We start from the raw sequence: 10,104 nt of genomic DNA, 5'->3' as shown, positions 1-10,104 counted from the left end.
GTGCGCGTCACCGCGACGCTGTCCGCGGGCGGCCCGCTGGGGGCGGGGCCGGGGCTAAGGGCGCTTTGTCCCCCGGGCGAGGCCGAGTCTGGACACGACAGGGCTCTTGCTAAAGACAGCGAAGGAGACTCTTGTTCATGTGAGCTGTCAGGAGGCCAGGTCTTAGTATGATAATACAAGCACAAGGACCAGACCCAGTGGCTGGTCGCCGCCTGCAGACAAGGTGTGCAGGCCCACAAGTGTCCCGGCCAAGAGCACAGGGGTTGCTAACATACGTCTCACTCCCTTCTCTCGTCCAAATCTTAAGCTCATCTCTTTGGGGGAAAAAAACAAGGCAAAAGATTTGTCTGTGTTGCTCTTAAATGAGTCGTCTCTCTTCTTTCACCCAGCACCTCCTGAGCAGGACTTGTCCCTTATAGGGCTGGAACACAGGGTGAAGTGAAACGGGGCCAGCAGAACCTGAGACCCCCGTGCAGCGACGTGCCCATACGTGAGGCTCCTGCTTGGAAAAGCAGATGAGCCTCCAGACACCTCCAGCGCTAAAGGTGCAGTTCGGCATGCTCAGAGAAAACCATTGCAGCAGATTTAAACATGCATTTGGCATGCTGAAACTTTCATAATTCCGAACGTGTACTTCACTTTTAAATTATTTAAGAAAAAAGAAAAAGAAAGCACATCATAGTTAGGGATATCAAACCAGCAGGGAAAAATAGTGGGCAAAGGTCCAAATATGTATTTACAGTTAAAGTTGTATTTAGCTCGTTGTTGTAGTGACAGGGTGTCAGAAGAGGCTGACAAGGAAGATTCAGGCCTCAAGAGTAATCACACGCTATGAACATGTAAAAACAAAATCTGCTTGGGCCAGCCATTTTTGCACAAATGTTTTTTCCTAAAGGAAATTTTAACTTCTTTTCCAGAAAATTTTAATTGTTTTAATGGTTGAAGGTGACAACAAACCACCTTTTCTCTAAGCCACAGAGTACAAAGACTCCTTTATGCTGTTTCTGTGCCCTAAACAAAAGTCAGCCCTATGGATTCTGTTTTAGCTTCTACTGCTTAAAACAGACCTCTTTTTCTGCTCAACAATGTGACAGGACAAGAGATTCCATCCATACAAAGCAGTACAGTAAGAAATACCATCATCTGCCCAGAACAGAGCAAGAAGTGTCCTTTCCTCATTGGACTGACTAACAAGCAAAGCAACGTGGGCTACTGGAAGGTATCCTTGCCCATAGCTGAGGGGTTGGAACTAGTTCATCTTTAAGTTCCTTTCCAACTCAAACTATTCTATGATTCTAAGAGTCTGAGGTGTACCTATAAGGAAGACTTCTTGCAAAGTCTTGGTAGCAACATATACAAGCTATCCTTTATTATTTACTTAGTATGTACATTTACATATTATAGTATTATAAAATGTCTTTTGCTTATTCCTAATGAGATTCTGACCTTTGTCTTCCTGGGGTGGGGGGGAGGGCATCTTTTTCTTCCAGCCTGTTTCAAGAAGACCTTCCCAGAATGGTCTTTCAGTTTACTTCCACAAAGAAATACCTTCTCTGTTCTTGTTCCAGAGTGGAAAATATCGAAGACTATCCTGGGAAGTAATAGGAATTTTCACTTATTGAACTGCTTTATTATGCCTCTGTTAAGATGCATGCTAAACACTTCACAGGCATTCCACTATTTTTCTTGCAAGCATTGTTGTTATTGGAGACCTCCATTTGTTTCTCATTCAGTCATGGGGCTTCTCAAGTGTAAAACATTCAATGCACCCATTACAACTACAAAATGAATTAACCCCTTTTTTGGGGGGTTGTCTGTACTGGGAATTCTAGAATATTTCAGGGATTTTAGTTGCTAATGTGTATCAGCATTATTTGTAGTGCAGGAACAACTGCAACTCAGGCAGCCCAGGGACACACTCTACCAGACAATTAGAGATAGTGTCAACCCTTCAACAGCAGGGTAAGAGGGGGTGGGAAAGCAGGTGTTAGCTCTTGGATGAACCAAATTCCTCAAATATCTTAAGGTCTCAGTCAAGATGGAAGAAGAGAAAGACAGGACAGCATCAAGTAAAGCAGTAGTAACAGGTAACAAAGAAGCATGCCACACCATCCATTATGAAAAGAGGAAAACAATGATACTATACCCTACCTTTCTCTTACATGGAGCAAAGGCAGATTAGTTTAAAGTCCTGTAGTGCATCTAGTGAAAGAAGTTTCATTCTTTCAATCTGAGTAACACATTGGCATATTGATCCATCCAAGTCCATTTAATTAACGTTTTAGAACAGAAGTCAACCTGCATATCCTTAACATCAGAAAAAAAAATGTAAAGATATGAAATTATGGATCAGACAATAAAGATATCAGTCCTCTGGTGCCTGTCTTTTAAACTCATTATAATATCCTCCACAACAGGGAATAGCTCAGGTTTCAGCCTCACAAGCTTTGTAACATATCTCCACCAGAGACGGGAGCAATAGGTAGAATTCAGGTCCTTCAGCTTTTCTGACCATGTTAATACAGCACAGAGGGCCTGTGCTCGAATTGCTGGGGTGTCAGGGCCCAGTGTGGGACAATGGCTTCCTGGCAGCTGGGAGCCATGGGCCATTCTGTAGGGACAGCAGAGCTGGGCCCAGTCGCATGTCCCCAGCCAGGGGCAGGGCAGCTGGGTGGGAGGTGGGCAGCTGGGGACAAGCCCAGCCCCAGGGAGTGGGAGCTTGCTGGAAACCAGGACAGGCAGGTCCAGGCTGGGACATCACCTCCAGGGCCCCGCCAGGCAGCGCTGAGGGCAGCTGGAAATTCGCCCTACTGCAGCATCTCTGGGCAGATTGGAGGAGGCCCTGACGAACAGGTCCAGCTGGTTGCAGATACTTTTGCTTAAGCTCATGAGACCAGGGTATTAGCTGTTCACTAACAAGGTGACAGAAAGGCTAAGGGTGGGGAGAGGGGACAGTGATAACATCTTTAGGGACCTGAGTAGGCTGATACTGTTCCTTCAGGAACAGATATAGTCTAATATTCCAAGCCAGAGTCACCCAACAGATCTGATACAAGGCAAGATCTGATACAAGGGTCTTCACTTGGCCTCACGATGGATGGATGGATATCTTGAGGAGTCAAAAATGGGGGAGTGAGAGTTCTCCCAACAGGTTAAATATACTTTTATTTAAAAGTAGGCATAGGCATCAGGATAGTTAAACCAAGTCTGTACAAAGTCTTTAGGGCTACTGTTCAAAGCAGTGAAGTGGTGACATACTGTTAACCATATTGGGAGAAACAATCCATGCACTTGTCCTGCAAAACAGAGAGCGCAGAAGGGTGGCCCTTTGTACTTGTCAAGAAAGCATGTGCAGTCACAGCTTTAGAAAGCTGGCAGGTTTTAAAGGACTGCCTCCAGCCACAGCTGAGTGAGCTGGAAGCACAAGAGAACTGTGACATGCTTTCCGTGCCTTGAGTTCTTACCGGCAGCACCAGCGCTGCAATAGTTCTCAGCAGTCAGGAATTTCCTGGAGACACACAAAAAAATAAGGTGTTCAGAGCTGTGAAACATAGATGGTTCAGGGTCTGTAACAGAAATAATTCAAGCCATTATAATGGTTCCTCTGGGCTTAAAGATTTCTTCTATTCAAAGCATGTTTTTGTTTTCCATGTTTTATATAAAAGTTGCTTTGTCAAGTGAGTTGCAAGCAGTTCTATTGAACTGTGACTCAACATACTCATGTTGGACACACTGAGACCGTTTTCTGTGAAATAACACAACTGTCAAAGCTATCTTTCCTCAGCTCTATCACTTTTGCCATTTCTTTCCAATCCCACAATAATGTATTTCTAGACCATATGTCTTTGAACTTGCAGCTCCTTATTCACTTAAGCTATCTACCTAACTCCTTGGGTTTGGGGTTAAGCCTTTCATATGTTCATGTATGAAAAGCTTTACCCTGGTCTTGATTAATCATGTCAGTAGTTTCCAGATATGTGAAGCATGATTGTCATTTTGTGAGTCCACACTAATTTTCTTTACAAAGAATAGCATCCTTACTCTGCCCAAAAGTGAAGATCCCACCTTTTGTTTCTGAGTAGCATGATCTGCAGATTTTCACTGTAACATTCTCCATTTCCTCTGGAATGTTCTTATCTCCCAATGTGTCTTATCTTTTGTTAGCTATCCAAAGATCATTACCTCTTATCTCTTCAGCTGTAACTGAGTTAACTTGACATCTGATTCAAAAGAGAGGAATTGGGTAAAAGGTATTTCTTTGAACACTTAAAAGAAAGGCAAAGGCAAGCAAAAATACTATCAGTTACAGTGAGTATCAATGGTCCCCACAACAAATGTGACACTTTAGTTGAGGCAAAGGAAGAGGGAAAGGGACCAACTCATGCTGAGTTGGGAGGGACAGGGAGTCAACTACACATACCTACATACTGTACAGGAAATTTATATTCATTCTGCTACTGTTGTCTATAACCCTCCACATGTCCCCAGGAGGCTAGGCAGCAATGTGTTGTTATTGTGAGATGCAGCATCTTCGGAAAGATCACAGCAGGCCTTCATGTCTCATCTGACATATGTGTTATAATTCCCACCAGCCCACATATAGCCCTGTGGTTTTCAGGCTTTACATAGTAAAACACATTAGATGAGGCCATGATAGAACTTATCAATAAGGTAGTGTGTTTTAAAAGACAAATTACTTCATAATGACATCTCAGCAGGAAGAAAAACAAATATGCTAGGTATTTGGCAATTATACTATCTAGGTACCAGCACATTAGCAATACAGCAAGTTTTGTATTGATGTTAACATGATCCTATAATTGTTTAATTGTATGGTATTAACACCCAGGAAATGCAGTTAGCGGTGAGGATTTTGTTATGGCGGATACAACACAAACACAAGACAAAAATATCTATCCAGGCCGTGTTACAGAACTAAGGAATAGATCCTTCATTGCTAGGGGACAAAGGGCAGCAAATTACAGGGATTTAAACTATGGCAATGTCATATTCAGTGCAGCTGAGAGCAGAGTCATGTAACCTGAAGCCACCAACTGAGGTATCTGGGGGGACACGCCTGAAGTCATAATTTATAGCTGCCTAAAAGCTGCAACAAAAACCATTCTGCTAGTCAGAGGCCAGAGAATTTTGTTCTTAAGCACTTCTGACAAGGACATACCTTCTTCACATGCAGCATATGTGCTTAGAAGAGGGCATAGAGCAAGGGAATTATGGTTAGTACTGCTAAAAAAAAATCCCAGCTGTCAGTTTTCAGACTGCTTTGCACTTTTTTTTAAGAGTCAGCATTCCAAAAATGTTTCTTTATATTTCTGTAATGTTATGGCTTATTCCTCTTCGATAATGTAATGCTGTTCCATCAACATTAGTCAGTCCTGTAGCAGTTCATACTTTTCAAACCGTGTTACTAGGATCTCACTACAATATTGGCCTCTGTCCAAGTGTTCAACAACGTTGACCACATAGAGCTAACCTGCAATCTGTTATCATCTTCAGAGTCTTCTCTGAAGAACACCTGCCTGACAAATTATCCACTGTCCAGCACCTGTGTAGATATTTCGATATCAGACAACATCTTGCATTCAACTTCAGTAAATGGCATCCCATTTTTTTATTTAGACCATATCTTCAGTATCTCCAATAAGCCAAGTTCGTTTTGAAATCGATGCTTTCCTTCATATTTCAAGTAATTTATAGTAGAGTGTATTTCCTTGTTTCAAGGGGACAACTGCCAATGTAACATAATAGTTCAGCTAGACAGAATAACATTCAGATGCCCTTCCTGAGTGTGCAATGAGTTACTGGGGTTTTCCATCAGGCCTGTTACTATTAATTATATAACTCCTGACCTTTGCAACATGATAAGGTGTGACTAAGATTACTCATTACATTATCTACGCCATTTCTTAAAATAAAATAAAACCTTTTCTTTGTTCAGTAGCACTTGAAGTACTTAACTATTCTCTAGAACCACAGTACATAACAAGGTGTAAAGCTGTGTAATGTACATACAGTAGGGAAGGATGCAGGAATGAAAGAGGTTGCTGTTATTATTTACAAGAGATATGGAAAATAGAAGTGGCTTATTTGAAGTCATACAGCAGATTACTGACAGTACTGAAAGAACTGAATTCCACCAAAACCCACATTGCTTCACTGATCCGTAACACATTTAGTAGTGTCAACTCAACAATAGCACCCATGCTTTCACCAATGGAAATACTTCCATAGTTTGAAATCATACCAATAAATCAGCTAACTTGAAACTGAAAAGTAATAATCTATCTGAGCCTTCTGTGCCTTCTGCAACCTCCTCAAGTTCAACAAAAGACTGAACACATTCAAGGAGAATCTGTTCACTGATTTAGCCCTCTCTACTGCCCTTAGTGTATTTACGTTACACTAGAAATTTTCATCTTCAGAGATCATTTCAGATCACTTTTTTTTTCTAAAGAAATATTAAACTAGATCACAAAAAGCGTAGTCTATATGAATGCTGCATATTTACTTATCTTTCTATAATACATCTATACCATGCAGCTCATGGGAATCCAGCATAAATAAGCTTCTCACATGCAATCTTAAAAAAGTTAAATCAGTCTCTGACTGTAGCATAGGAGACCCTATCCTTTTAATTTGATTTATCACCATTTATCACCATTGTACAGTTTGGTTTTTAAGTTATGACAAAATGCTTTTTTTGTAGTCAGATCCAGGTCCCATTATTGCTATGCTGAATCCTGACTCTGCATTCCAAAGCAAACAATGAAGCAACACTCAGCCACTTCTGTCACATTCACTTGCAAGCCTGATGCGCTTGGAAAGATGGATTGATTGTTGGCTGATACCATATGTGAACACTATGTTCTTTTCACAAACAGTATTTTCTTTTCACAGCATTTTGGTTTTCGTTAATAAGGAGGAATACTGTTCTATTCTGTTTTCCTTATCACAAAAGAAAGTTGCCAGAGGTCTCTCATGAATAAAGGATTAAATCCTAAATGGAACATTAATTGGCCAAAGATGATGTATGGGTATTGCACAAGAATGGCGAGGAGGCTAACTGTAAATACACTCAAGCAGCTGCAGCTGGGGTGTAGAAAATGTACATATATCACACTAATTGCTTTACTGACCTTGTATGCTTGATGAGTAGGACCTCTCTGTTAGATAACATAGGCATGTGAGAAACCATCTCACCATCTCACTATGTCTGAGATTCCTGCTTGGTTGTGAGAAAGAGCACAAGGCTGCACCTACCTGAAGCCTTGAAATACAGGCGAGCTCAGCGGGCCCAGCAATCTTCTACCAGGGCTGAACCTACCCAGGGCTTGTGTTACCTCTGCATGGAAGCTTAGGTGCTACTGCAGATACCCTCTGGTAGAGAGGTAACTAAAATAAAACTTGCTCTTTGCAAATGTATTTGTGGCCTCTGGCTCTTCTTGCAACACGCCTGCATTGGTTCACACAGATGATAATTTTAGGAAAAGGCTTAAACAATCTCTCAAGATCCTAGGAGAAAGGTGTTCTGCAGAAACCCAGTCAGCCACTGTATGGGAATATAGTGGAAGAATGGCAAGGAGGTTGGTTAAATGTAAATATGCTCAAGTGACTCGCAGCTGTCTGTAGAAAAAGCACATACATCACACTAATTGCTTTACTGACCTTGTTTGCTTGGCGAATAGAACCTCTGTGTTAGATAACACAGGCCTGTGAGAAACTCTAGACATCTTATCACTATGTCTGAGATTCCTGCTTCGTTGTGAGAAAGAGCAAGAGACTGTGCCTACTTGAAACCTTGAAATACGGGTGAGCTCAGCAGGCCCAGTGATCTTCCAGCAGGGCTGAACTGACCAGAGCCTGCGTCCCCGCTTGTGTCACCTCTGCCTGGGAGCTCAGGTGTGGCTTCAGAGATCCCCCAGTAGAGAGGTAACTGAAATAAAACTTGCTCTTTGCACATGCATTCATGGCCTCTGGCTCTTCTAGCGCCTGTGCTCACAGTCACTTTTCCTCAGATATAAAAGTAGTATTCCCATTCAGAGCAGTACTTTTCCCCCTTCTCCCATAGGCTCTCATATAAGACATTCCTGCCACAAAAAATAAAATCCCTTCTATAATTCTCCCCCTAAACAACATTATTTTTATTTTTAGAAACCATCTGTTAATATTTATTAACAAGTAACAACTCTTTTTTCATCTAGGTCTGAGAATTTCCTTTATTAAGTTCAAAGAATTTCCTTACTGTAAGGGCACTTACACATTATGTAGAAATCTAAGAGCTATGCACTACAAAACATTCAAGCTTTCTCTACTGACTTTTTCTCTTATTTGATAAAGACCAAACAGACAGCTACTGTAAATCATTTTACCATTACTGACTTCAGGGGTTCTGTACTGACTTAGCGGCAAAAGTACTTGCTGCAAAAGCCTTTGGAGGCAGAATCAAGTCTCAGGTCTGACAGTGTGGAAAACATTCTTTTGGAAACCCAGGAGGCTTCTACTGCAGCTTTGCTTTTTGCTCCTTCACATATGTTCTTCCTTGCTACTCTGAGTTCTCCACAAGCTCCCCACCTTTGTGGCCTCTTTCTTAAAGAAGACTAAATGGGTTTTTTCTTAGAAGCATGTTCGTTTCCCTGGGGAGCACTGGACAGTGTCCTTTTGACAAGATATTACCTCTGAATGTGAGCTACTGATGTGCAGCTGGTGCATGGAAACATTAACAAACCCTAGTTAAACTCCACGTGGCTGCTTTGCCCCAGTCTATAAAAGTGACTCATCTTTTACTGTAGTACAGAGTTCACCAACCTGCTAAATCAAACACTACTATTAAAACAGGCTATTAGGGGATTGCTGAACTGTACTGTGCAGAGCGGGCGTAAGATGCCAGAATTATTCCACGTGTACACAAGATGACGTATTGTGGTCAGTGATGCAGATCCCAGTTCTAGATCTCAGTGCTTCAGTTTTCCCAACGGCAACATGAAAATGTTGAGTTCGCTTTGTTATTAATAGGTAAATATGAGATGCACTCAGTGGCCTTCAGCCTGTGACAAAGTTTTTACGGAGTTTTTTTGCAACAGAGGCTCAAGAACATCAATAAGCCAAAGAAGAAAAGACTATATAAACCAGATTCTTGTCTTTGATAGCATCTCAGTGGAACAGGGGTGACTGAAAAGAAAAGAAATACTAAGAGCTGGACAACTGACAGCCAACAGGGTTGAACCTTAGGCTTAGCAACCACAGGCAACTTGTCAATGAGTTCTCCTGACTGGAGAAACATGATTCATCCGAGAATGACTTGAATTTATGGTAAACTGATCTGTTTAAAGACTGTGAGACTCATCTATGTTGATTTGCTCTTTTCCCATGGGATTTCCTGGCTATGTGCATTAGATGTAATAGGTTTGCATAAAGAACAGAGCACACGGGCTGCCAAGGGATATAGCAGTGCAGCTGGAGTAACAAATTTAGGGCTGCCTGAAGTATCTGTCGCAGGAATACTGAACTTCCTGTAATCTGCTTGTTAGAAAGTGTTTTTCTCAAGTCATCTGGTTTGTTAAGGAACAGTAAACAACAGCTGTTTGGGCAATGATTTTAAATTCCACTTCAATATTGTAATCCAGGATTTAATACCCCCCAAGTCATACATTTCTCTTTCATTGAAGTCTTGCCCACAGAACACAATCCAAACATCTGCTGTGTTCTTATGAGGTTGAGTAGGGCTAGTGAATCGCTAAAGAGCTGCTTCAGAATGGCTGTTTCGTCTCTGGGCTTTAATAATGTACTTTTCAACTTTTAAGTCCTTCAAAATGCATGTGAATGATGCTGCCACAGTCATTCTATCACACACAAAACCTCCATGTGTAAATATATCCATGAATAACCTTCAGGCAGACTTAACAGTACCTGTATATGCTCTGAAATGTTACTGTTCTGGGCACTAGAACTGTACTGATTCTGTTGTAAGAGATTTCTATATCAGTGAGTGGTGAGTTACAGCACTTTGATTTTTGACCTATTGATCATTCCTGAGTTTACATTTTTGTTTCTTGACATTTCACAAGATGCCTTATTTCATCCACAGCA

This window comes from Patagioenas fasciata, chromosome Z (genome assembly GCF_037038585.1).
Source record: "Patagioenas fasciata isolate bPatFas1 chromosome Z, bPatFas1.hap1, whole genome shotgun sequence".
Taxonomy (NCBI): Eukaryota; Metazoa; Chordata; class Aves; order Columbiformes; family Columbidae; genus Patagioenas; species Patagioenas fasciata.
This window is presented reverse-complemented; position numbering follows the sequence as displayed.